This window comes from Molossus molossus, unplaced genomic scaffold (genome assembly GCF_014108415.1).
Source record: "Molossus molossus isolate mMolMol1 unplaced genomic scaffold, mMolMol1.p scaffold_m16_p_15, whole genome shotgun sequence".
NCBI classification, from domain to species: Eukaryota; Metazoa; Chordata; class Mammalia; order Chiroptera; family Molossidae; genus Molossus; species Molossus molossus.
In genome coordinates, this window is record NW_023425350.1 from 76488192 (window position 1) to 76512929 (window position 24738).

General features: G+C 48.5%; 1 protein-coding gene across 2 annotated transcripts in view; it reads left to right on the forward strand.

Moving 5' to 3' along the window:
• Window positions 1-24738, forward strand: part of FHL2 (four and a half LIM domains 2) — a 74664-nt gene that overhangs the window by 13683 nt on the left and 36243 nt on the right. Inside the window, exon 1 of one of the 2 annotated variants that reach the window (XM_036262753.1) lies at window positions 19357-19412. The exons of the other annotated variant lie outside the window; for it this stretch is intronic. The gene's annotated coding sequence lies outside the window, so the exon portion shown is untranslated. Of the gene's footprint in view, window positions 1-19356; window positions 19413-24738 lie in introns of those variants that run through there. 2 annotated transcript variants of the gene reach the window in all.

A 24738-nucleotide genomic window follows, 5' to 3' on the forward strand; every position in this document is an offset into this window, starting at 1 on the left:
TTTATTGTCAAATAGCCCCAAGACCAGGATCTTTTAGAAATTCTTTATTTTAAAGATTCAGATTTTCGGTGAGTAGGGAAAAAGAATTTTAACTAAAATAAGAGCTACTAGGTTGAGCTTGAAAATAGTTGATAAGAAAGAAATGTCGTGCATTATACTTTGTTTTCTGTAGGTTTACTATAAACCTGACAGCTTTGGTCTTTGATAATATTCTTTCTAAAGTTATCATTTGTTTTTATTTTTCAAAGTTACACGTTAAAACTTTAACTCAAACATAATACTGGGAAATTATGTTAATATCCTTTAATTTTGTCTACAGTTTAAAATGGAGTGGGTGTTAGTCTGCCCTAATTTTGGGATCAGTTTTATTACCTGAGATGAAAATGAACGCGTCTAATTACCAGAAGGGATGACGGTGCCCACGGAGAGCTATCTGGGAGTCTTTCATGTCGGCTCACATTACTGCTCTCCTCCGGAAACTGCACAAGGACTTGATTCAGGGCCAGAATGTGAACATTTTGTAAATGATGAAATGGAACTTCAAATCTTAAAATATAATCCTTTTATGTACTAACCCCTGAACTCCTACCTGAGGTTTGTTTAACGGGCAGTGTGTCGCTTCCTAAAACAGCAGTATATTTCTGCCACAGAAGACGTGCTCGCCGTTCTCCGCCGCCGCCCGCGCTTGGCCTTGTCGCCTGTTAACGTCTCTCCTACAGAGACCCGTCCACTGCTCCTGGTTCGGTTTTGCCGTATTTCTGCCCACCTCTGTGGACCCCTGTGCCAGCGCAGCAGAACACAGGCTGACTCGGACTCACGCCTCCCTCCGGCTGCCTGTGCCAAGTCCTCTGGTCTGAGCGAGGCGATCGAAATGCTGGTTTGGACACCACTGCCAACTAGCAGCGTAACAGATGGCACCTTTCCCTGAGATTAGCAGTCAGAACAGACTTCAAAGGCATCGCCCTAATAAACCTGCCAGCAGGTAGCCTTCTGACCTGCCGAGAACCTCTAGCAGAGATGCTCAGTTAAGTAGGTAGTGGCCCCTGACCTCAACCCGCTCCAGCTGCCAGGAGACCAGCCTGGACCCTCCCGACGGGGAGAAGAGGAAGGAATTCATTTTGCAGCTACTGGGGTTATTTTTCTCCTCAGGGCACATGCTCACTTACTCTCAGAACCACGAAGAGGCAGACAAGCCAGTTCTCGAAAGCGAAGGAGTGGCCAGGAAAGCCAGCCCGGGTTTCAGACTTCCCGGTCTCCTCCAGCGGCAAGCGGCTCCCCGTGGGGAGGAGAGTCCCCTGCTGCCCGCTGTCCTGCATCTGCCCTCGGTGTGAGCACAGCCTCTGCTCCCAGCTCTGCCAGGGAGCGGATGGCAGCCTGGGGCCCACCCGCGCCCAAGAACTGGACCAGGGCTCCCGGTACCCCTTGCCTCTGGAACACCCCTCTGTTTCGGGTGAGCCTGCCGCAGGCGCTCGTGGTGGGAAGCAGGCAGGAGTCGGCTTGTCCTCCTGGCACGGCTCTGGGGGAGGCCGGGCCGGGCCAGGCTCCAGCTTGTCCCCGAGGACAGCCCCTGCTCTTCCCGGGCCCAGGGCCGTCGGGGGAGCCTGAGGCGGCCCCAGGGTGGACATGGCACCTCTGCCCCCTCTGTCTGGGACCAAGTCCTCGATAGGCATCTGCACAACAATGTTGCATTATTTACTACGTGTCCTATGCAACACTCTCCATAACAGACCAAAGGTAACTCTTGTAAGTCCTAAGCACAATTACAATACAGTTCACAACTCTATTAAACAAAAACGTGAACTTGACCGTTCACTTGGGGGCTGGCCTGCTAGGCTGGCGGAGCCCTCTGCACTCCCCTGGTTTGCTGTCTTGCTGGGTTTATATGTGGCGTCGCTTGAAACAGCTGGAGCTCAGTGGGAAGCCAAGTCATAGGGACAGTTTTGGGATAAAGTCAGCTCTTTCCTCTGAAACCATTTCTGACTTCCAGGGGAGTAGTATCCAGCACCTTATTTGTTTATATAAATTAACCGGCTAAGTACCAGCTCCTCGCACATTTCCCACGTGGAAGCTTCCTTCCACTTCTCTCGCTGTCTTCTTCTTTCCCTCACTTCCCCGTTCTCCCTGCAGCGACACGTCCTGTGCTCCCTGGGACACCTTCCCGGCTGCCTCTGCGGCTCCGGGGCCCCCAGTCTCACACGCACTTCCCCCACCTCGGGGCCACAGCCCCTCAGCCCGTCCTGCCACAGAGCTCCTGGTGGCCGCCGGTGCTCCCCGGCCTCCCCTCTGCCACCACCCTGGCACCCTGGGGGATGGGGAGCTCCTCTGACACCGGCTGTCCTCCGAGAGTCGCAGACAAAAAGGGGACGGAATCAGTCTCTCAAGAATCTGAGTCGAAACCCACACCCATCTCACCTTTCTAGATGCCACCGTTTCAGCAGTCAAAAGAAAGAAAGAAGAATTGTGTTGCATAGTGGGGTACTGGTCCTTGTTAGCGGAAGTGCTGGTCCCAGTCTTTGTTGTTGTTGTTAATCCTCACCCGAGATATTTTTTCATTGATTTTTGGATAGAGTGGAAGGGAGGTGGGGAGGGAGAAAAAAGAAACATCGATGTGAGAGAGACACACCGATTGGTTGCCTCCAACACAACCCTAACTGGGGCCAGAGATTGAAACTGCAACCCAGGTATGTGCCCTTGACCAGGAATCAAACCCTTGACCCTACGGTCCGCGGGCTGATGCTCTGACAGCTGAGCCGAACCAGCCAGGGTGCGGGTTCCAGTCTTGGTTGGGAAGTGTTCTAAGATTGCCTGCTGGTGGTTAAGTCGAAATTAGGATCCATCTGTGAGTGTGGATGCCAACAGTCAAGGAAAGAAGAAGCTTACTAACCTGGTCTACCTTTGGGAGTGTTTATACATTTCACCTGAAAACGAATGGGTAGGAGGGCATAGGCTATGTGCTCGGTCTGGGCCAGTCTCTGCAACCTGTTTATCCAGAGTGGGGGACCCTCTTCCAAACCACAGCAGGTTAGACCTGGTCCCACAATGGCCCACAACACTTGCTCGTGCGGCTATAGAGGAGAGAACCTTTTTGTATTTCTGTGGGAGACAGGAGTTTTTATTTCTATGTTCCCTTTGGTACAGATAGACTTTTTAAAAGCATTTGATAGAAAATCGAACATGCCCCAAGCATTATTTAAACACACAAACACTGTATTCAGTTGCTAAAACTGAAGAGGGTGGCTTCAGTTTACCCCACAATGTAGGCTTCAAGGAAATCCCTCAGGGAGCAGCATTCTCAGTGGTTGACTAGGCCCCGGTGGGATAGGGGAGCAGGAGCGGGTCAGGAGAAGCGGCCCCCACCTCATGAAGACTAGACGCTTGGAGATAGAAGCACGATCCCAAGAACTTCCCCATGCTGACCCTGCAGCCATTTCCAGCTTCTGACCTCTGACGCCATCGGCAAAGACAGGCCCTTCTGCGTTGCTTGAATTCAAGTTGCTTGCAAGCTGGATCTCAGTGCAAAGCCTAGCTGGCTGAACTGCCCACCTGGGAATGGGCTGCATTGGTTTGGTTCAAGTAGGCCCATGAGCCCTTGGATGGCTGCCCTATATTGGTTTAATTAAGCATCTTTAGCAAACCAGACTTGAACTTAGTAAATATTGACAAAGTTGCAAACTGCAGAGAATACAGAGATGAAAGTCTCCATCCTTGTCCATTGGGGATCACACTCTTTCTTCTGTTGTTGTAAACAAGGGCAGATGAGAGTGTATGGAATGACCAGAAACAAAACAAGAGTATTGATGGGTTCCCCACACATCCTCTACAGGGGACACACCTTATCTGTGTTTTAGAGAATAAACAGGAGTGTGCCAGGCAGAGCAGAGTGAAGAAAGGCCTTTCGCCCCCGTCCCGGCCCTCCCCACCAGCCGCAGGTGGAGTATACAGGAGCCAAGAGAATGAGCTGGAAGGTCTCCAAGCCGTCCTAACACAGGATCTCAGCCCCTGCCCTCCTGGCCTGATAACTTTCCAAACATATTCTTAGAAAAAGTATACCTTTAATCTGTTACCATGACCTGGGAACTCCAGGGAGCAGTGCAGGAGGCCCAGGGAAACGGACACTCCACACGCGCAGGAAGGGAGACCACAGAACGCAGCAGGCTGAGGAGCTAGACAGGAGGGTCGTCTGCATGGTGGAAATACAATTTCAAATGGTTGAAATGAACCAATAATGCTGGGGGTGGGGGCAGGATCTGGAGGAGGGTGTCAATGGGGGACAAAAGAGAAACATCTGTAACAAATATAAATTAAGAAAAAAAGAAAAAAATTGTTGAAATGAAGGCAAAAGAAAAAGGAAACATCTCCAATTTAAAGACAGCTCGCTGAATGTTTTTCGATATCGAAGGTAATCTGCCACCAGAGCCTCTGTCCCTGCGGGGGGGTGGGGGGGGGAGCTCCTAACCAATCTGGGACTGTTACCGAGAAACTGCTCACCATCTCTGTGCACAAGTTTCCAAAAATGTTTGTGCAGTTAGGAGGGCCCGGAATTTTAAAAGATTTGGGAGGAGGTGCAAATAGTACTGCCAGTAGATACTGAAGGTCAGATATTTTACATCTGTTCCTGGTGTTTCAACAGTCAATAACCATTGCAATGACGTAGAAAGACTTGGCTGTTCCAGAAAGCTCTGTCGTGACGCTCAGGTCCAATGTCAAGCGCTTTCTGAAATAGGTGGGAGATGTCCCTTAACTTGTTTTGTAAGAACATTTTCCGCCCGCTCCCCTGCCCTGAGCACCAGCCAGGCTGCACCTTGCTCAGTAGAGCTCCTCCGGGCTCCTGCTGAGCCAGCCTGATGTCCGCTCCTTCCTGGTGTTGGCTCCTTCCAGCTGCCATCATGATCGTCCGCCGGGACCTCACCGGCCACGGTGAGCTGTTCTCTGATATCTGCAAGGTCCGGAGGCCGCAGACTGCTGTGCCTGGGGCGGAGGGTCAGAGGGTCAGTTGGGCAGAGGGAACATGGCGGGCTGCTTACTGGTGGACATGCCTCTGCTCAGCCCCACGACGAAGGTACCGAACGCACAGTCATGGCTGGTGTGGAGACTGCCGTGAGCCGTCATCTGCAGGAACCAGCTTCACAACAGAAGCCTACAAGAAGCACACCAAGGACCACATGAAATCAAGCAGAGGGAAAGGTGAAGGACCGAGGCCAGAAACAGTGACGCCTGCATGACGGGCTGCAGGACAGACCAGGCACATTTCCTCGTTTCCAAAACGACCCGCTATGCATTGGAGAGAACATGGGTCCCCCAGCATGGTTGCTCGCTGGACCACTGTGAGGATGCAGTGAGCCTTACTGTTTTCTTTAAGGATGGTTTAGAAGTAGAAAAAAAGGTTAACAAATCTGTCAATTTGGACCTATCACCTGTCATCAGAAGTGGCTGCTGCTTGTCACCCACACATAGAACTGATGTTATCCTCAGCTCTTCATTTATTTCCATCTCGATTTAGTTGGAGCGAAGGCATTGTTTTTTGAGCAAAAATATATACCGTGTAGGTTGTCTAAAAATAAAATGCTTTTAAACTGAAAAAAAAAAAAAAAGAACTTACAGCAACATACGATACAGCTTTCATCCCAGCCAATCCACATCACGAAGACCCAGCCACAGGAGGCATTCTAGAAAATGTTCAATTACTTATTAGCCATAAAAATGACTTGGGAAAACTGAAATAATTCGAAATAACCCTTTAAGGTAAGAAGAGAGGTGGTTCATCCTTCGTTTCACAGGTGAGAGAGTGGGGACACACGAAGGGTAACGTCTCTGTCACCTGGAGCGCACACTGCTCCACAGGCCGTCCTGGGCCCACGCAGCCCCTCCTCCCAGGGCTGGCCCTGCTCCTCCAGCTGGACCAGTGGGCTTGCTGGTAGTGGCCCTGATCAAAGCAGAAAGAGTACAGAAGGACTGTGGTGGCAGGGGAGAGAGAGCCTGTGACTTTAGTTAGTTGCAGTACTGACTCAAAGTTATTTCATCAAGAATATCTGGATCGCAGCATGTTTTAAAATCAACATTCTGAGAAACAAGCGAGGCATGACAAGCTCCTATTTCCAGATGCCAGGAAGAATGTCGGAGGCCACATGGAATGTCGGAGCTTCAGGTAACCTTCTCTCCTAACTGGAAAAAAAAAAAAATTCGGGTATTTCAGGGCGGCAAACGTGGTTCATTCAAAATGAGATTCTGCCAGGTTTGCACAGACCTTAGTCACACTTCTTTTAAAGGGATTTTGCGGGCGCGGATGAGGGGAGCTGCTGCAGCCAGAGAGGTGAATGGGTCACCGCAGGAAAGGACTGAAATCAGAGGCAAACGATGCGAAGAAGCAGCGGGCTGTTTCTGGGTTCGCATCGCAAATAGTTTTCATCTGAAACAGTCCAGCATCATTTTCTGACCCACAACTGACCACGACCGCAGTGATCAGTGAGAAAATTTCTTAATGAGTTATCAAAGCCACATGGAAACTTGTATCAAATGCTCCAAATACGATTAACCAATGATGGCAACTCAGACTCATGGAGCTGTTGCTTGTGGATTTGGCTCAGAATCAGACATATTTTCAGACTTGAAACACCGACTCCTGCGTACATAACTCAACTTGTGAAGGAGCAAAGAAATGAGATACGGAAACTTGGCTTCTTAAGGAAAAGCCAAGCATTTCCTTCCCAACCAGAGCATGGCAAAGGGGACGGGCAGGAAGAGTGTTTGCCTGCGGAGGAAACAGACATCAGGGTCCTAGCAGAACGAACAGGGGCGCAGCCAGGGGACCATCCTGCCTGCAGGGTCACCTTCCACAGAGGTTTCCTGCTTCATTCAAAAGTAGTGCTTTTAGGAAAAGTGAATCCAGGTGTCCAAGCCACCACACTGGGGTCTGGCAACATGTCATGGGGAGGCTCCCAAAGACCTGCCTCCTGACCCCACTCCCTCCAGGGAGCATGAGGGGTTCACCCTTTGACCACCAGCTTTTATGATCTGAGACACTTACCCACCAAACATCTGAGGCAGTGAAGAAGGGTCGCCTCTGAATCAAGGGCTGGTCGCCGGCCCGGTTTGGGTGGTGGAACTGCCCCTGAGAAATCTTCTCCAATAGGACAAAAGTCTCTAACAATCTCCACTGAAATGATCGGGTAGGGTAACAGGCAGGGAGGTCTGACACCTCGCCCACCCCCCAACTTCATGTTTTCATGGGTTTCCCTTTTCCGGTCAGGGTGAGTCTCCTAGTGCCCGTGGTGTGGTCCTGGCCCAGCAGCCTCCCCGGCTGGCTCGCCCGACCACCCGCCACTGGTCTGCAGCCGTTGGCCACTTCCGGAAGCTCTGCCTGCCTCTGGGGCCTCTCGGCGAAGAGAATTAAGTTCAGCATCTGTACCACTGACACAGGCTAGAACTTTCTGTCTTGTAAGTTTTCTATCTGACAGAGTAATCCCTGCAATTGGATCTAGAGTTCCTGAGTCCAACTCCCTTCCCCCACAGAAACTAACATGGGTTTCAGGTAAATCAGAGTCCAGAGCTGGAACCCCTAGAGGGTGTGGGACCCCAAAGCACTGTCAGTCATCAGCATTATCTGGAGGGCTTGTTGGAACAGAGTTGGGCTCAAGGATGTTTACTTCTAACAAGTTTCCCAGTGGTCCTGCTGCTGCTCCTGGTCCCAGACCACAGCGTTGAGCCCACTGGCCTACGCCATAAATTCTGCCCTCTCTTTCCCTCCTTCCGAGCTGTGCCTCTCCCTGAAACCGCCACAGCAAAAGAGGAAGAAGTTAGGGCCTTGCTGGCTGGGGAAGAAATTGTAGGGGAACCAAAATAAACAAGAGAAGGACTTGAATAACCTATCAGAATTGCCGCTTGATCCCTTTCAGGAAAAATATAATTTCTTAACTTTTCCTTCCATGAATTAGCCTTTTATCTACAGCAGAACATTTTTCTCTCAAAAATGTAGAACATGACCTAAACCTTAACGCTTCCTTCTGATGAGAATTAAGTATGTTTTCTTTTTTAAAATTGAGATATACATAATTGACATATAACATTATATTATGGTGACCCCCCAAGGGGCAGAAGGGGGAGAGGTGGTGGAGATGGGTCAAGGGGAATAAATGGTGATGGATGGGGATATGACTTGCAGTGGTTGGTGAACACACAGATGACGTGCTGTAGAACTGTGCACCTGAAACCTGTATAGTTTTGTTAACCAGGGTCAGCCAAAAAAACTCAATAAAAAGGGGAAAACATTAGTTTCAGATGTACAGAATCATGATTCAATATTTGTATACATTACAAAGTGATCACCACCGTAAATCTAGTTACCATCCATCACCACACATGATTGTAATATTTTTTTTCTGATGAGGAGAATTGTGAAGGTCTACTCTCTTGGCAAGTTTCAAATATACATTATAGAATTGACTGTACATTACGTCCCCTGTGCTTATCTATCTTATAACTGAAAGTTTATACCTTTTAACCACTTTCGCATTTCCTTTTCATTCTGGATTCACCTGCCCTATCCTGTCAAATAACTGAGGGCCTACTGTGTGCCAAGGACTGTGCTAAGAGTCATTAAGTGATTCATATGCAGTATGTGAGAGGACCTTCCCAACAATTTTGCAATGTCTATGTTACCAGCTTATTTTACGTATGAGCAGCAAACTGACGGGCTTCTGCTGGTCCAGGCCACAGAAGTTGTGTAGGGATCAAATCCAGAAGTGACTCCAGATGTTAAGCTGCACTGCCTTAGACTGTCATACTGTCTGCAGTATTCTATCTGCTGTACTGTAAGCAATTACAAAACGAGAGGTATTCCATTTCTTCTGCAATCCATCCAGTTGTTTCTTATCTGTATTGACTAAGTACATGCTATGTGTTAGGCCTGAGGAATACAGTGGTGTACAAAATCGAACTTTTCAAAATTTATTTTACCAGAATGTTTTGTGAAGTTGTATTTTTTAAATAGTTTGTCCTTTGATTGAATGCTTTGTTCAGAAAAGTACATATGTCCTTAAGTCCAGAATTGCATTCCTCCTTCCTCTAGCAAACCTATTGACTTTCTGCGAACTCAGTTTAACAAATTTGTTTCATATTTTTGTTGTTGTTGTTGTTGTTGTTTTGGTGGTACATGCCCCTAGCGGGAACCGAACCTGGGACTCTCTGGCCCACAGGCCATTGCTCAACTGCTGAGCCAAACTGGCCAGGGCTGTTTCATATTTTTCTTAAAGAAGGAGTGTGTATCTGTTAATTTTTAAGATAGATTTATTTTTTGAATGGATAATATACTTATATAACTCAAAATGGAGAAGAAACAAAGGGTATGCAGTAAAAATTAATCTTGCTTTCACTCACTACCCCCAGCCCCTGATCTCCCCGGAGGCAACCACGTTAAAGGTGCATATTGTCTTCCTCCCTTCCTCTCTTTGTTTATTAGCACAAACAGTTGTTACTTTCTACAAAGTGGTCTCTACTTTCCTTTTCCTTAATGTATCTTGAAGATCATGTAGTACCTTGCTCTTTTTAACAGATGCACATAGAAATAATTTTAAAATGTACCATATGCTATTTAACTAGGCCCTGTTGATGAACATATAACATTGTCCAGTATTTCACTATCACAAACAATTCTAGAATGACTCCTCTCCTATGTATATCAATTTACATGTGAGCAAGTTGATCTGTAAGATAATTTCCTGTAAGGGGAAATGCTGGTTTAAGGGCAAATGGTATGTTGTATTTATAATTTTAAAAATGCTCATTATGGAATTTTTTAAGCTTTACAAAAGGAGCTAGGCTAGTACAATGAACCCCACATGCCTGTCACCCAGCTTCAATGGCTGACACTATTATATATATATTGTTGTAAGGTGTCAGCGAGATAACCAGAGACGCACAGCCGAATTGTAACGCAGCACTTTATTACACCAATGGGATGGGGGCTCTCCCCAAATCCTCAGCAGCCTGCCCTTTTTGTTGTCTGCTTTTAAAGGCACAAACTACAGAAAAAGAACTACGTTCTCTTGGCGCTGCTTTTGGCACCGTTAATGGGGGGCTGATACAGAGAAGGGGAGAGAGGAGCTTGTCAGAGGTCAGGGCAACCATTAATTTCTTTTCATGATTTCTCTGAGTGTCCCAAGGCTCTCATTAACCCCTTATCTTTATGGGGTTTTTTTTGGGGGGGGGGGGGTTCAAGGCCCTTATGTTTACCAAAAAAAGCAACTGCCCAGGTGTGTATGTGTAGTAACTGAGGGTCAAATGGAGTTATTACATCACTGGTTTTATGTATAAGTCAAATCATTGACCTTTTTTTATTAAGGATATTAACTCTGTCTTTGTATTTCTTTAAATTATTGGCATAGAAACAGCAAGTTTCACTTGGTGCTACACAGAGTCCTCCCTGCTTGAGGAACGGGAGATCTAAACCTCATCTGTTTTGTACTGCTGGAGGTTATATTTAGGTGGGAGTATGCAAGTCTCTTGCCCCTGGATATCCCCCAAAGTTAATTTGGGCTGGTCCCATGTACAGTTATCAGTATTTGGGGTCTGGGAAGTTGGCCCGGAGAGGCCTAGCCCTATATAATAATGTGGCCTCGAATTTGGGCATAACCAGCAGTCAGCCCCTATGACCTTCCTGTGGCCCAATAAAGGTCTGGCTGACTAATGACAGTAATCTGAATGGGGTCAGATTTTTCTATAGGGAAACCCTGGTCTTGGGTAACCTTCTAAAACCTATATGAGGGTCCCTGCTTCTCAGATAGTCCTTAGTAGTAAATATGATTTCACAACCCCAAGATGGACAAAAGTATTCATTTGCATTCAAGCAACTTGTGGTGATTGTACTGCTCCTTGGGCATATATAGACTCCTACCCCTTGTAGTCCCCATTCCCCCGTAGCTGTCCCATAACCCCAGGGAAGGGGCCCTTCTATATGACATCAATCTTCAGTAATAACATCTGTGCCTATGGTGCCTCTCATGAGGTCACATAGGTCGAGATTGAAAACAGGTTTTTCTATCCCCTTTTTGGTGACATTTCTTAAGACCTCCCCCAATATTTCATTTCGAAGTTTCCAGATCTATAAAGATTTCCCTGTACAGTCATAATCAGAAAAATTAGAGTTCCGATAAACGCAAGAGTCTCATTTTTAAGAGACCTGGAGAGGCCTGGACCGTCCATTTTGCTTTTCCAGCCTTTAGCTGGGAATGGTGCAGCCAGACTGGGATGCCGTTGACGTTGACAGCCGTTGGTGCAGGCAGGACGACAGTGTGTGGTCCCTTCCAGGCTGGAGTCAGTCCCTGGGTGGTGAACTTCTTTACCCACACTGAGTCCCTGGGCTGGAAGGGGTGCACAGGGTCCGAGGTGACCACAGGCAGGGCATCGCAGATGTGTTTATGGACGGCCTTCTGGGCAGACTGCAGGGCCTGTAAGAACTGTAAGAGGGCGAGGGGAGCAGAGTGGTCCAGTTTTCACTGGTTTCTAAAGTAAATTTGGTTAAGGTTTCCTGTTCATGCGCTCTACCTGCCTGGAACTCTGTGCGCGGTAAGCGGTAAGCACAATGGAGTTCTAATTTATATTTAACCCCCTAGAGATACCCTGTGATATCTTTGCTATAAAGGCGGGGCCGTTGTCTGATCTAAGGGTCAGGAGTAGCCTAAATCTGTTACTCCCTTCACTACATCCCGACTGTTATTCCACCACCAGGGGTGAGCTCTCCCTCTGTGTCCTGTTTTCTTCCCTTCTAGAGTATTCCTCCAATGTCCTGTCTTCTTGTAATACGTATGTCTCTTTTTTTTAATCTTTTCTTATTTTTTTATTTCCTTTGTATAATCTTTTTATTTCTTCCCTTTCCACACTCCTTCTTCAGCTTGCTGACAGACGCTCTGGGTCCTTCCTAGTCCCTCCCCTGACATGAACCTGAGAGCTTGCTCCGTCCACCTGCTGTCTGCACACCCCCCAGCTTTCCTCCTCCTCCTCCCTACTCAGACCCACACATCCCTGCTCCCCTCCGCCTTCTCCCTTCCCTGGGACCTCACTGGACATCGCCTGCCTCTCAGGAGTTCAGTGAGCTTGCTGTAACCTAAGTGGGTAGTCTGGTGCAGCTGGTTGACTAAAGTCTGACCTAGAGCTTCTGGGACCAACAACTTCCCATCAGGCAGTGTCCACTATCCACAGATTTCTTTTATGGATTGTTTCTGCTTGGCTAAGTCATTTCTGACCTAGTGTGTCTGGAGAGGCCCCACTGGTTTTAGGGCTGCCCCCTAAGCTTTCTGGTCTGCAGCAGCTCTCCTTGCCCCATCCGAGAGCCTGGATTAGGGCTGTGAGTTCAGCTCATTGGGCTGAGGTTCCCCTACTTAATGACTGTGACTAGATGACAGTCCAGAGTTACTATTACTGCTCCGGAATACCTGATTTCTTCCTGGACACAGCTGCTCCCATCTGTGAACAATACCTCATCTGATGATGGCAGTGGGACATCCTTGAGGTCTGGGCGGGCCTCTGCACTATGTCTGTTGCCTCTGGGCGGTCCTGCAGAGGTTTCTCCGGGTCATCGTCTGGAGGCAGGCTGGCAGGATTGATGGCCCACATCTTGTGGAACTTGATGCGGGGGCTGGCCTGGAGTGGCAGTGGCCAGCAATTGAATGATCTCTGGAGAGATCATGTCCGAGTAGGGGGTATGGGCACTCCGGCAGGACCAGAAACGAATGAGTCACAGCATTTTTCCCAAGGACTATAGTTTTCTTTGAAGTCCAGGGGTAGGTTAGTGCCCTATGAGCTCAGTCAGGACTGAGTCTGCTGCACCAGTGTCTACCTAGTTTGTCCCCCACTGTCTTATATTGTTCTGGGCTCCAGAGGGCTCAGATGGAAGGAGCCCTAGCCCTGGCATTTTCCTACGTTAAGGACGGCTTTTTACTTTCTTCCTCTACACCTGACTTTACCCTTGTCTTTTCTATCTCTAACTGGGACCTAGGCCTGCCGTCCTGACCCTTCCTCGTGTTTTCCTTAAGGCTGCTATTATTATCTTTGTTATTCTTTTATCTTGTTTTTCCCCAGGAGTGTCACTTTATTATATACCTTTGAGCTATTTTAACCAATTTGGCCTTTAAGCCTAACAGAACATGGTGAAAACCATCCAAAGAAGCCCTCCCCCCCAGCAGTATTTGGGTCCCACAGCAGGCAGAGGGAAGAGAAAATTTCCTTTGACCTCAGGTTTTTGTGTTTCTTTTTGTTTTGTTTTGTTTTTAATCCTCACCCGAGCACATTTTTCCATTTTTTGTTCAGATAGAGCGGGAGGGAGAGAGAGACAGAGGGAGAGAGAGAGAGAAACATCGATGTGAAAGGGACACATCGAGTGGCTGCCACCCGCATGACCAACCAGGGCCGGGGACAAACTGCAACCGAGGTACATGCCCTTAGCGGGAACCGAACCTGGGTCTCTCTGTACCGCAGGCCGACGCTCTAACCGCTGAGCCAAACCGGCCAGGGCTTTGTGGTTTTTTTTTTTTAATATATTTTTTTAATCCTCACCTGAGGACATTTTTCCATCTTTTGTTCAGATAGAGTGGAAGAGAGAGAGAGAGAGGGAGAGAGAGAGAGAAACATCGATGTGAAAGGGACACATCGAGTGGCTGCCACCCGCATGACCCAACCAGGGCTGGGGACAAACTACAACTGAGGTACGTGCCCTTAGCAGGAACCGAACCCGGGTCTCTCCGGACCGCAGGCCAACTCTCTAACCGCTGAGCCAAACCACCCAGGGTGACCCCAGGTTTTTTAAAAGGATGCAGGAAAGGGAAGCGTCCTCCTAGGGCACGTGTTTACGCGGGCAGAGTGTTTTTCAATTCTCTTTAAGAGCACTTCGCGCCCGTGCCCAGGATCCTTATTTTCAATTCCCCAAAGTTCAGAGAAGTAGGTTGGAAACTTGCTGCCACCAAACCCGCTGTGGAGGAGCAGCCTGGCTGGCACTGAAGGAACATGCCCCTTCGGCGGCTGGACTGCCCTCCCCCGGGAACCCTGCGGGCCCTGTGGCCTCTGGGTGAGTTCCTGCGTGCCCACCCGCCGCCCCGTTTCCTAGGACAAGGAGCTCTCCGCCCAGGCCCCTTGGGACGTGCAGCGCTATGTGAGAGCACAGGGCGGCCCACCGGCAGGGTTGGCCCCTTTCCGGCCCTTCCCCCTTCGTGGTGCATCTGCCACAGCCGTCTGTGTGTTGGGGCCTGGGCCGGAAGGGGAGATTGGCCTCCTCTGAGGAGGGGCAGAAGGACAGGGTCCGGTCCTTCTAGATTAATAGGCAAATGATCTAAAATATAGGATTGAAAAACCTAGTGTTACCCTCAGAATCTTTCCATTTGATAAACTATACACTTTGTTGGGGCCTGGAAACCTGTCCTATTCCTTGTATATCGGCCATAGAAACATCTACTCCGTATCTAAAATACCTGTAAATTTCTTTCTATTCAAACTGAGCTCTATTCCCGGGGACCTTGGGTGATTAGCCCAATAGGCTCCGTCTATGGAGCCGGATCCTCCCTCTTCCCGTGGTTCCTTGTCTGATGGATGTAAGATCTGGCGAATTTCCCCCTTCTGTTGGGAGCTCTTTCCAGACCTTCAAAGCACAAATATTAATCACAGCTGGAGGGAAGGCAGTGGGGGTGTTTAAAGACTCCTAGACTTTCTCGGCTTTTTGTCAAGTCTTTCAGTACACCCTGTTTCCCTGCCTGACTGGCCCCCTGCACCGGATCAAGGCATCTCTAATTAGGGACCAAAGAGTAAATGTTTGTGCCGGACGCTTGTTCGGCTTCGCTGTCTCTCTGCCTCGCAGGCACTGCCCTACCTTTTCCCAGGTTTCTCTTGGGCCCAGTTTGGAGCCCACTGCTAGTATTTGTGCCCTGGTCTGGGGGGCATGGCTCTTTAACTGTGGGGGTGGATGTCTCATTAAATCAAGCTATTGAGCCCTGGCCGGTTTGGCTCAGCGGTTAGAGCGTCGGCCTGCGGTCCTGAGAGACCCGGGTTCGGTTCCCGCTAAGGGCACGTACCTCTGTTGCAGTTTGTCCCCGGCCCTGGTTGGTTGTGCGGGTGGCAGCCACTCGATGTGTCCCTTTCACATCGATGTTTCCCTCTCTCTCTCTCTGTTCCTCTCTCTCCCTCCCACTCTACCTGAACAAGGAGTGGGAAAGTGTCCTCGGGTGAGGATAAAAAATAAATAAATAAATAAATAAATAAATAAATAAATAAATAAAGCTATTGATTAATATAGGGAAATTGGTCTGGATGCCCCGATCCCTAGTGACCTGATTCCAAACTGCCTGCACTAACTCTGCCTGTAATGGGCCATCCTACCCCGAAAGTGGGCCGTTCTAATTTACAGAGAGTACACAATTTACCTTTTGAGAATTTAATCTCATACCCATATTCATCTCCGAAAGCTCCTTTGAAATGCTGTAAGAGGCATTCGAGGGGGTCTTTTGTGAACTTTGCCTATTTTCCATCCTCTCTAAGTAGATAAATTTTAGCCACAAACCGGCCTCAGATTAAACAGGAAAAAAGAGAAAACTGAGAATTCCCAAGGGCTAAAGAGCTGTAGGCTTCCTTGTAGTAGAAGGTCTGTGAGCCAGGATGAAATACCCTCAACCTCTAGTGAGACCGGCCGGCACCAATGTGTATCCTCAAGGAGACAATGGACAAATAGGCTGAAGCGACAGAGTAAGCACTTGGACTATGTATGAGGAACAGAGGCAAAAGAAAACACAAGACAGAAACTTTTCTCTTCGTCCACCTCACTGTTTCCCTCGCGGAGATTTAGACACCTCTAGGCATAGGCAGGCCGGTATAACACCCCGGTACGGATCAGGTTTGCAGGTGGAGACCAGAATGTCCCCACAAATCTGATACTGCCCTTAGCTTTATGAGGTTGTCACCGGACCACAGGTAAGGACTTATACAAGCTCCATAACAAGTGTTGTGGAGCACGGTCACTCACACACAATTGCATCCACACAGTCACATTCACACACCAGAAGCTCCTGGGAAGTGATCAGACTCCCCTTCCGCCCTAGCGGTGGGCCAAGGAAAATTCCTTATCCAGCAGGAACATGATGAACCCCATCTAATGTCTTAGGGGGATCCCTGAGAGCAGAGGTACACTGCGTCCGGCCCTCTCACTCTCATCCAGAAAGACGGGTCACCCAGAACCTACCTCCAGAGGCTTTTTATTAGGTCTCCTTAAATCTTTTGGGGATGTCTTGACATCTCCCAGCCGCTTGTTGGAAACCTAAGTATGATCTTTGAGGCCCTAGAACGTCTCAGGGGGTATCCCCCTTAAAGATCTACAGGTATCCGGTGGCTGGACTGGGAGAGGCCGCCCGCCCTAGGTGTCCAGCCCCTGGTGCCCTAAAACACCAGGTATCTCACTGGGGCCTCCAAATGTTGTAAGGTGTCAGCGAGATAACCAGAGATGCACAGCCAAATTGTACACTGGCGGGATGGGGGGCTCTCTCCAAATCCTCAGCAGCCTGCCTTTTTTGTTGTCTGCTTTTAAAGGCACAAACTACAGAAAAAAACAAACAAACTACATTCTCTTGGTGCCGCTTTTGCACCATTAAGGGGGGTTGATACAGAGAAGGGGGAGAGAGGAGCTTGTTAGAGGTCAGGGCAACCATTAATTTCTTTCTTTTCATGATTTCTCTGAGTGTCCAAGGCTCTCATTAACCACTTATCTTTATAGTTTTTTGGGGCTTTTCAAGGTCCTATGTTTACCAAAAAAAGCAACTGCCCAGGTGTGTATGTGCAGTAACTGAGGGTCAGAATGGAGTTATTACAATATCCCTTAATCCATGGCTAATTTTATTTATATATATATATATATATACACACACACACACACACAGACACACACATATATATATGTATGTGTGTGTGTGTGTGTGTATCTCCTATCCATCCTTTGCAACTCAAATGATTTTGGAACAACTCCGGACATAATATTACTTCACTTGTAAATATTTTGGTACTACTTCTGAAAAGTAAGGCTTTAAAAATGTGTATGTGAGACTTCATTATCACACCTAAAATAAATTAATAATAGTTTATTAATTTATTAAACCCAGATTGTCTCATGAAAATTTATTTTTAAGCCCTGGCCAGTTTAGCTCAGCGGTTAGAGCGTTGGCCTGCGGTTCAGAGAGACCCGGGTTCGGTTCCCGCTAAAGGTGCGTACCTCGGTTGCAGTTTGTCCCGGCCCTGGTTGGGTCGTGCGGGTGGCAGGCACTTGAAGTGTCCCTTTCACGTTGATGTTTCTCTCTCTCTCTCTCCCCCACTCCCACTCTATCTGAACAAAAAATGGAAAAATGTCCTCAGGTGAGGATAAAAAAAAAAGGAAATTTATTTTTAAATAATCTGTTCTTTGATGCAGAGCTTAACTTAGGTTCATCCATTCACTACAGTTGGTTAAGTCTTTTCTTACTCTTTTGATTTCCTCCTCCATCTCTCTTTTTTCTTTCTTTTGTGACATTATTGTAGAAACTGGGTAAATAGCTTCCAGAGTCTGGATTTTGTTAATTACATCCTCATAGGGTCATTTAATATGTGCCTTTATCCTTTAGGTCAAAGGTGAAATACAAAATTAAATTGAAGAGTTGCTTAAAATAATAGTAAAGAAAACACAACGTTTCAGAGTCTGTATGGCACAGTCAAAGCAGTTATTAGAAGATCTATAGAACTAAATAACTATATTGATAAAAAATAAAATTAAAACAAATGAATGCAAAACAATTGAGAAAACTAAATAAAAGAAAGTTAGGCAAAAGAAAGAAGATAAATGCAGAAAATAATGTTTCAATAATTCTTAAACTCGTTTTTTAGTCTCATGATTTGATAATTAGGAGATCATTTTGTAATTTGCAACTATATAGACAACAACAAATCCAGGTAATATCAGAGAGAAAGGTTTTTCTACACACACTTCCTGTCTGTGGGAACTCAGGTTAGGAGACCCCATTCCCTTCTTGGCGAGAAGCTGAGAGGTTCAGGGAGGACTGGGAGAGGGGGGCTGGATTCCTCACATCCAGCTGTGTGGGTTTATATCTTGGCCCTCTGGAAGGCAGTGGAGTGACCGACTGGATGAGGGGCATTCCATTTCCTGTAAGACTCCACCTGACAGACTGCAGTTCACATCTCAGCTGGCATAATTATTGCCCAGGAGGCAGTGAGCAAACCTCTACTTTCTCACCATCAAACCCCTTGTGCCTCAAAGGGGTGAGGATCAAATAAAATACCGCACAGAGCTAGTGCCCAGTCAGTGGGAGTAAGGTGATGACTCTGGAGTTCCGTGATTGCATGATGGAGACCTGCGGGGGCCTCTGAAATATCTCCAGACATTGGAAGAACCCAATAGTTTTTCCTCTCTGAGGCCCACTGAATGTTGAACATAGTAACTGCCCGCAGTGTTTCTCCTGTGCCTTCGCTGTCCGTCAGCTCATCTTCCACTCGGCCTGCACATGTTCTTAAGAACAAACTTTTCTTTCCGGATGCCCCTTTGCCAGGGCCCTTTCTCCTGCCAGGCCGACTGGTGCCCCGTCTCCCGGTGCGTGCTCCCTGCAGAGGGTCTGGGCTTTGAGTGCGGGCGCACTCTCTCCACTACACGTGTGGTTCCTCGCCCAGGAAGGACAACAGAACAACAGACCGTCTCAGCCCCTCGCCCCTGGAGTTTGGGGGTTGGACCTTCTCCTGTCCCTTTCTAGCGGAACGAAGAACCTAGCATTAAACATTCTTTTGGGCCACTGGCTGAGTTCATTTCGTGAGAGAGCCGGTTCTGAGGGTCGGCAGACAAGCCCACCGCGCAAACGCTTCGCAGGCGCATGCCGCCGGCCCTCGAGGCCCTGACGGGTAGTCCGGGTCCATCACTCCCCCTCGCTGCACCTTCTCCGGCTCCGGCCTGACTCTCGGCCCGGGACCCCGGCAGGTTCCTGCCACCCTGGCGGGTCCCAGCTCACCGCTCTGGCCACCTGGGGCCCTCGCCCCAAACTCGCCGCGTCCGCCAGCGCCGGGGGCGAAGCGGCGCGTCACCCGGTGCGCTACAGACCCCGAGGGAACGAAGGAAAAGCCCCAAACTAACAAAGAGTCGGGGTCCGCGCGCCCAGTCCGGGCGCTGGCACAGCGACAGGCAGGCCGAGGGCCCGCGCCCCCGCGCCCCCGCGCCCCCGCACCCATTGCCAGCGCGCCAGCCCGCGCCCGCGGCGTCTCGGAGGCGTGCGTCTGTCTCCTTATATGGTCAAATGACACGCGGGGTTCGCCAGGGCGGGAGGCTGCGCTCCAGTCGGCCGGCTGCGGAGCCGCAGCCCGGAGCCGCCGCCGCCCGGGACCTCCCTCCAGCCGCGTCCGGAGCTCCTGCCCGCCGCGCGGTGAGTGCCGCCAGCCCAGCCCGGGAGGGAGACGGGCTCCACCGCATGGCTTGGGGACTGGGAAGCCGAGCCGTGGGAGAGGCTTGGAGAGAGGGGTGGCAAGCCGTGGGGGAGACCCTAGGTTAGGGGAGCCGAACGGTTGGGAGGAGATCCAGAGACAGGGGAACCGAGCGATGTGAGAGACCCCGAGAGAAAGGGGAGCCAATCGGTGGGGGAAATCGGGGGACCACGAGCGGAGCGCTTCGGGGAGACTCGGGAAGAAAGAAACTGAACCGTGGTGGGGAGGCCTCGGGGGTAGTGTAGGGGGAGGGACCCCAGCCCCATCCTTTCTCGAAGGGAGGACCGCAGCCCACGTCCAGACCAGATGGGTAGCCGCTGGGTGGCGAGCCCTGGGCAGAGGCTGGCCACGGGTCCCAGCGTCCGGAGGTGACCACCTCCCACCCTGGAGGCCTCTGGCCCCCATCTGTCTGTGCAGGGTGTCCGAACCTTTCCCTTTAGTAGAAAGAAGTGGAGCTTGCGGTGTGGCCTCACCTTAGCATTAATTCGTGCAGAAATTTAAAAACTGAACCACCAGGTTTAACAAAATGGGCTCTTTTAAACGAAAAACAATTCTCAAAGTAAGTTGCATTTGTATGATATCTTAGCATACCTGCAACTGACCAGAGAGAGTGTTAAATGCTGTTTCCTATTTTAAATGAAGAACAATCTTATTTACTTTCAAATTCCAATTTGGGTTTTCATCAGAGGAGTGGAGCCCCGGATAAATGAAAGGTTCGCAGCTGTCTTCCATGGTGTGCACTCCTGCATTTATCTTGGGAGATTGAGTCACAGCCTGGGTTTATACAGAATGTGTTCAAAACGAGGCCAAATCTTCTGGCACCTTTGGCACTGCCTCAGTTTACCTGTGTTTTGAAGTAATATGTTAGGAGGAGGCGTTGCTATCCTGAAGGGAATATAGACCAAAAAACATTTGAGGTGAGTCTTAAAAGTACAGGGACTTCTGGTTGGACCATTAAACTTACATAAAACCAAACTCAATGAAGAACATTTCATTGTGCAGTTACATAAAATATTTTTCACCATGTTTTTCAGATTTGGCTCACCTTGAATTTTTAAGGGTTATCATTTAAGATAAGGAATTGGGTTTCCACAGTGTCTGTTATTCTGTCAAGGTTTAAAATGCTTTTACACAGCAGCGTGTTAATAGGAGCTAAATTGGCTTCCTGGGGACCCGGCACTGTTCTGGGCACTGTTCTCAATCTTATTTAATCCCACACATATGCCAGCAGGTAGGTGTGATGGGCTGGTGAGCATGCCTACACTGGAGCCAGGCTGCCTGCTCCCCTCCCTCAACCATGAGCTGTGCAGCCTTAGCCAAGTCACCGAATCCCTCTGTGCCTCAGTTTCCTCAACTTGGAAATACAGAGATGATAGTGTCTTGTTTGCAGGGTTGTTCTCAAGCCTGTACATCATAAGCAGTGTATACATTTGATATCATCCTCATTTTTACAGATAACCTGAAGCACAGAGAGATTAAAGTAACTTTTGCCTAATGTGCCCCAGCCTTTAAATGGTGGTTCTGCAATCTGACCCCAGAAAGCTTAACTCAAGAGCCTGAGTTCTAACTACTAAACTATCGGGGCACACCTAAATATGTCACTGAGGTTGCATGTTAAATCACTTCCAATACTGAAAGAAATCTAACTTGCAGACAGAAATGCTCAGTAAGATATTGAAAAGAATTAGACTGGAGCTCAGGAGGCCTGGGTTCTATCCCTGGGCGGCACCGAGGGTCAGTTCCCCAGCCTCCGCGCTCAGGCTGCCTCATTTGTCAGCAGGGGGGCTGGAGTAGGAAAGTTTCTCTCTGACTCAGATGCCATGAGATACAAAATTCCTTGCGCTTGAGTGAACAAAAAGAGATATTGGATACTTCCTGTATAGTTTTATTATGAGCATTTTACAAAGTCCATTTATCATGTGGAATTATACTGAGAGGCCACTTCCTCAAGATGATCACCTTGAACAAAACACATGGGTTCTTCTCGAGTGACTCAGCCTGCTATTCCAGGGGACAGAGCTGGCAGTGTGATTTTGGGGTGGGTCAGTTGAATTGGCTCTGTTCTAAATTATGGAGACTTTCACCCCGTGATTGTAAATTTTATATCAACTTGACTGGGCCCTGGGTGCCAGGACACAAATGTTATTTCTGGGTGTGTCTGTGAGGGTGTTTCTGGATTTGATCAGCATTTGAGTCACTAAACTGAGTAAAGCAGATTGCTTTCGTTATTGTGGGTGGGCCTCGCCCAATCAGTTGAAGACGTGAGTATAACATTAAGGCTGAGCAAGAAGGAACTCCACCTGCCTGACCACCTAGCTGAGGCAGTGGTTCTTTTGCAGCCGTCAGCCTTGGCCTGAAACATCAGCTGTCCTGGGGTTTGAGCCTGCTGGCTTTGAGCTGTAACTCACGCCTCTGGTGTCCCGATTCTCAGGCTTTCAGACTCATGTACGTTCATTCTCCTTTTGGCTCTGTTCCTCTGGGACCTAACCGCAACCGCTCCCCAGTAACTGCTTAAAAATTCTCCTCACCGACTCTGAGTCTCGCTTTCTTAGGGCTCCATCACAACTCTGCTGCTGGTGGTGTTGACTTTCCTTGGGCTGTAACATGGGGGTGTCCCCTTGGAGATCTAGTGAGAGGTCTGGGGGAGCGCTTGGTCTCTCCGTCGTTAGCCCAGTTCTCGTGGAGGGTTCTCACGCCTGGCCTGAACTTGGACCTCACGTTAGCACACTCACCCTCAGCCTCCGCGATCCATACCTTTGCTGCCCTGAGTTAGTCTGTACCTTGAAGGTCTCTACACTTACGGTACAAAGCGAGGCAAATGATGTCTATAGAAGGAGCAGCTGCCCTGTTTCTGTGGATCAATAAAATTCATGTCAGAGGGCATCCTTGAAGTCTGTAAATATTTAAGTTTTCAGTCAAAAGGAAAATAGATCTCTCTATGTTTGATGATGCAACTTTTAGAACAAATAAGACAGCCAGTCCGTGCACAGAATAGCAGGACACGTGCAAATGGTCCTGATGGTCCCCACACTGTGCACTGAAGAAACACCACCAAGTGACTGGCCTGGGCGAATGAAGAGGCCAGTCTTTCATGAGTGTTGGGGGTCGCCAGGGGAAAAGGCCGTTTGGGGGTCACAGCAGATACAAGGCCAGGCAGACAGAGTGGAGCGTAAACAATAAGCAGCCTGGAGGAGCCTGGAGGAGCCTGGAGGAGCCTGGAGGAGCCTGGTGAGAGAGTGAGCGCGTAAACAGCCCGCTCTCGTGTTCCCAGGGAGCCTGTGGTGGGGCTGCAGGGTGGGTCTCCCCGCTCCCCAACACCGAGATGATTTATGAACCCGAGGCAGCCCGCCATTCGAGCCTGCATAATTATGCTTGTCTAGCATCGACTGAGCTGACATGTTTTGAGATTAATTTACAAGATAGTATCTTAAAGGCGATTTAAATTCTTTGGTACTAGGACTGGACTGGAACTCTTTCAGAAATTGTATATCTTACCTCAGTCTTCCAGTACCTAAGACAGTACATGGAAAATAGTGGTCACCTCACACATTCTTAGTGACTGAATTAATTTTTTTATTATTCATTTATTATTATTATTATTATTATTATTATTATTATTTTTATCCTCACCCGAGGACATTTTTCGATATTTTGTTCAGATAGAGTGAGAGGGAGAGAGAGAGAGAGAAACATCGAGGTGAAAGGGACACATTGAGTGGCTGCCACCCACACAACCCAACCAGGGCCGGGGACAAACTGCAACCAAGGTACATGCCCTTAGCGGGAACCAAACCCGGGTCTCTCCAGACCGCAGGCCGACGCTCTAACTGCTGAGCCAAACCGGCCAGGGCTTATTATTCATTTATTTATTTTAAATATTTTTTTAACTTTTTTTCTTTATTGATTTTTAGAGTGGAAGGGAGAGGGAGAGAGAAACATTGATGAGAGAGAACATTGATTGATCGCCTCCTGCACGCCCCCCACTGGGGATTGGGCCCACAACCTGAGCATGTGCCCTGATTGGGAATCGAACTGGCCACCTCCTGGTGCACGGTCAATGTTCAACCACTGAGCCACACTGGCCGAGCTTATTGACTGAACTTAAAAGTCCATAGGACATCAAACAAGTATCACTATTCTTATATTTATGGACTTTAGGTCAGAAATTTGACATTTAGTTTTTTTATTTTTCCATATTTTGAAGTTTATTGAAATACAGCAGTTTGCCACATTCAAGCATTGTCTCTCACGCAAAACATTTCTTTACCAGAGACAAATTAAGATTCTTTTGTTTTTAAAGTTACCAGTTTACATACCAAATTATGATCCATCTCTGACCCCTGCTCATAGACATACTCAGTAAAGTTTCATTCAGTTAATCCATAAATATTATCAGATTGCTGTAGGCATAACCAATCTTATACCTTACCAATAATCTAAAAGTCGATTCCAGGAGAATTCTAAGTACATTATTATATTTTTAAAATAGCAATATCTCTTGAACTGGCCCGTCTTCGTTTCACCAGAAATTTCATTTAAAAGGAAGAATTCAGCCCTGGCCGGTTTGGCTCAGCGATTAGAGCATCAGCCTGCGGTCCAGAGAGACCTGGGTTCGGTTCCCGCTAAGGGCACCTACCTCGGTTGCAGTTTGTCCCCGGCCCTGGTTGATCGTGCGGGTGGCAGCCACTCGATGTGTGAGAAAACATCGATGTGAAAGGGACACATGGAGTGGCTGCCACCCGCACAACCAACCAGGGCCGGGGACAAACTGCAACAGAGGTACGTGCCCTTAGCGGGAACCGAACCTGGGTCTCTTGGGACTGCAGGCCGATGCTCTAACCGCTGAGCCAAACCGGCCAGGGCTCATTCTTGGTTTTTGCCTACGTTTGTCCTCTGGGATGTTTTTCATTCACTCGTCCATCCATCTGTCCATTCATTCTGTGAGTGTTTACGAAGCACCCGGCCCGTGTTTGTCACTGAAGGCGGGCGGGGTGACCCTCAGCGCCCACCTGCGCAGTGCTGCGGTGTGACCGGACTGAGGGGCAGTGTGACACAGCAGTCACGGCCTGGGTGGTGTTATGGGAGCATCGGGTTTTTAACGCATGTCTGAAGAGAGCCCACGTGAGACAGGCTGATGTTCTGTTTCTTTTCCTTTATTTTTTTAAATCATTTTTTATTTTTCACTTACAATTGACATACAATATTAGTTTTAGGTGTACACCCCGGTGATTAGACATTACATAAGTTACTAATGATCATCCCGATTAA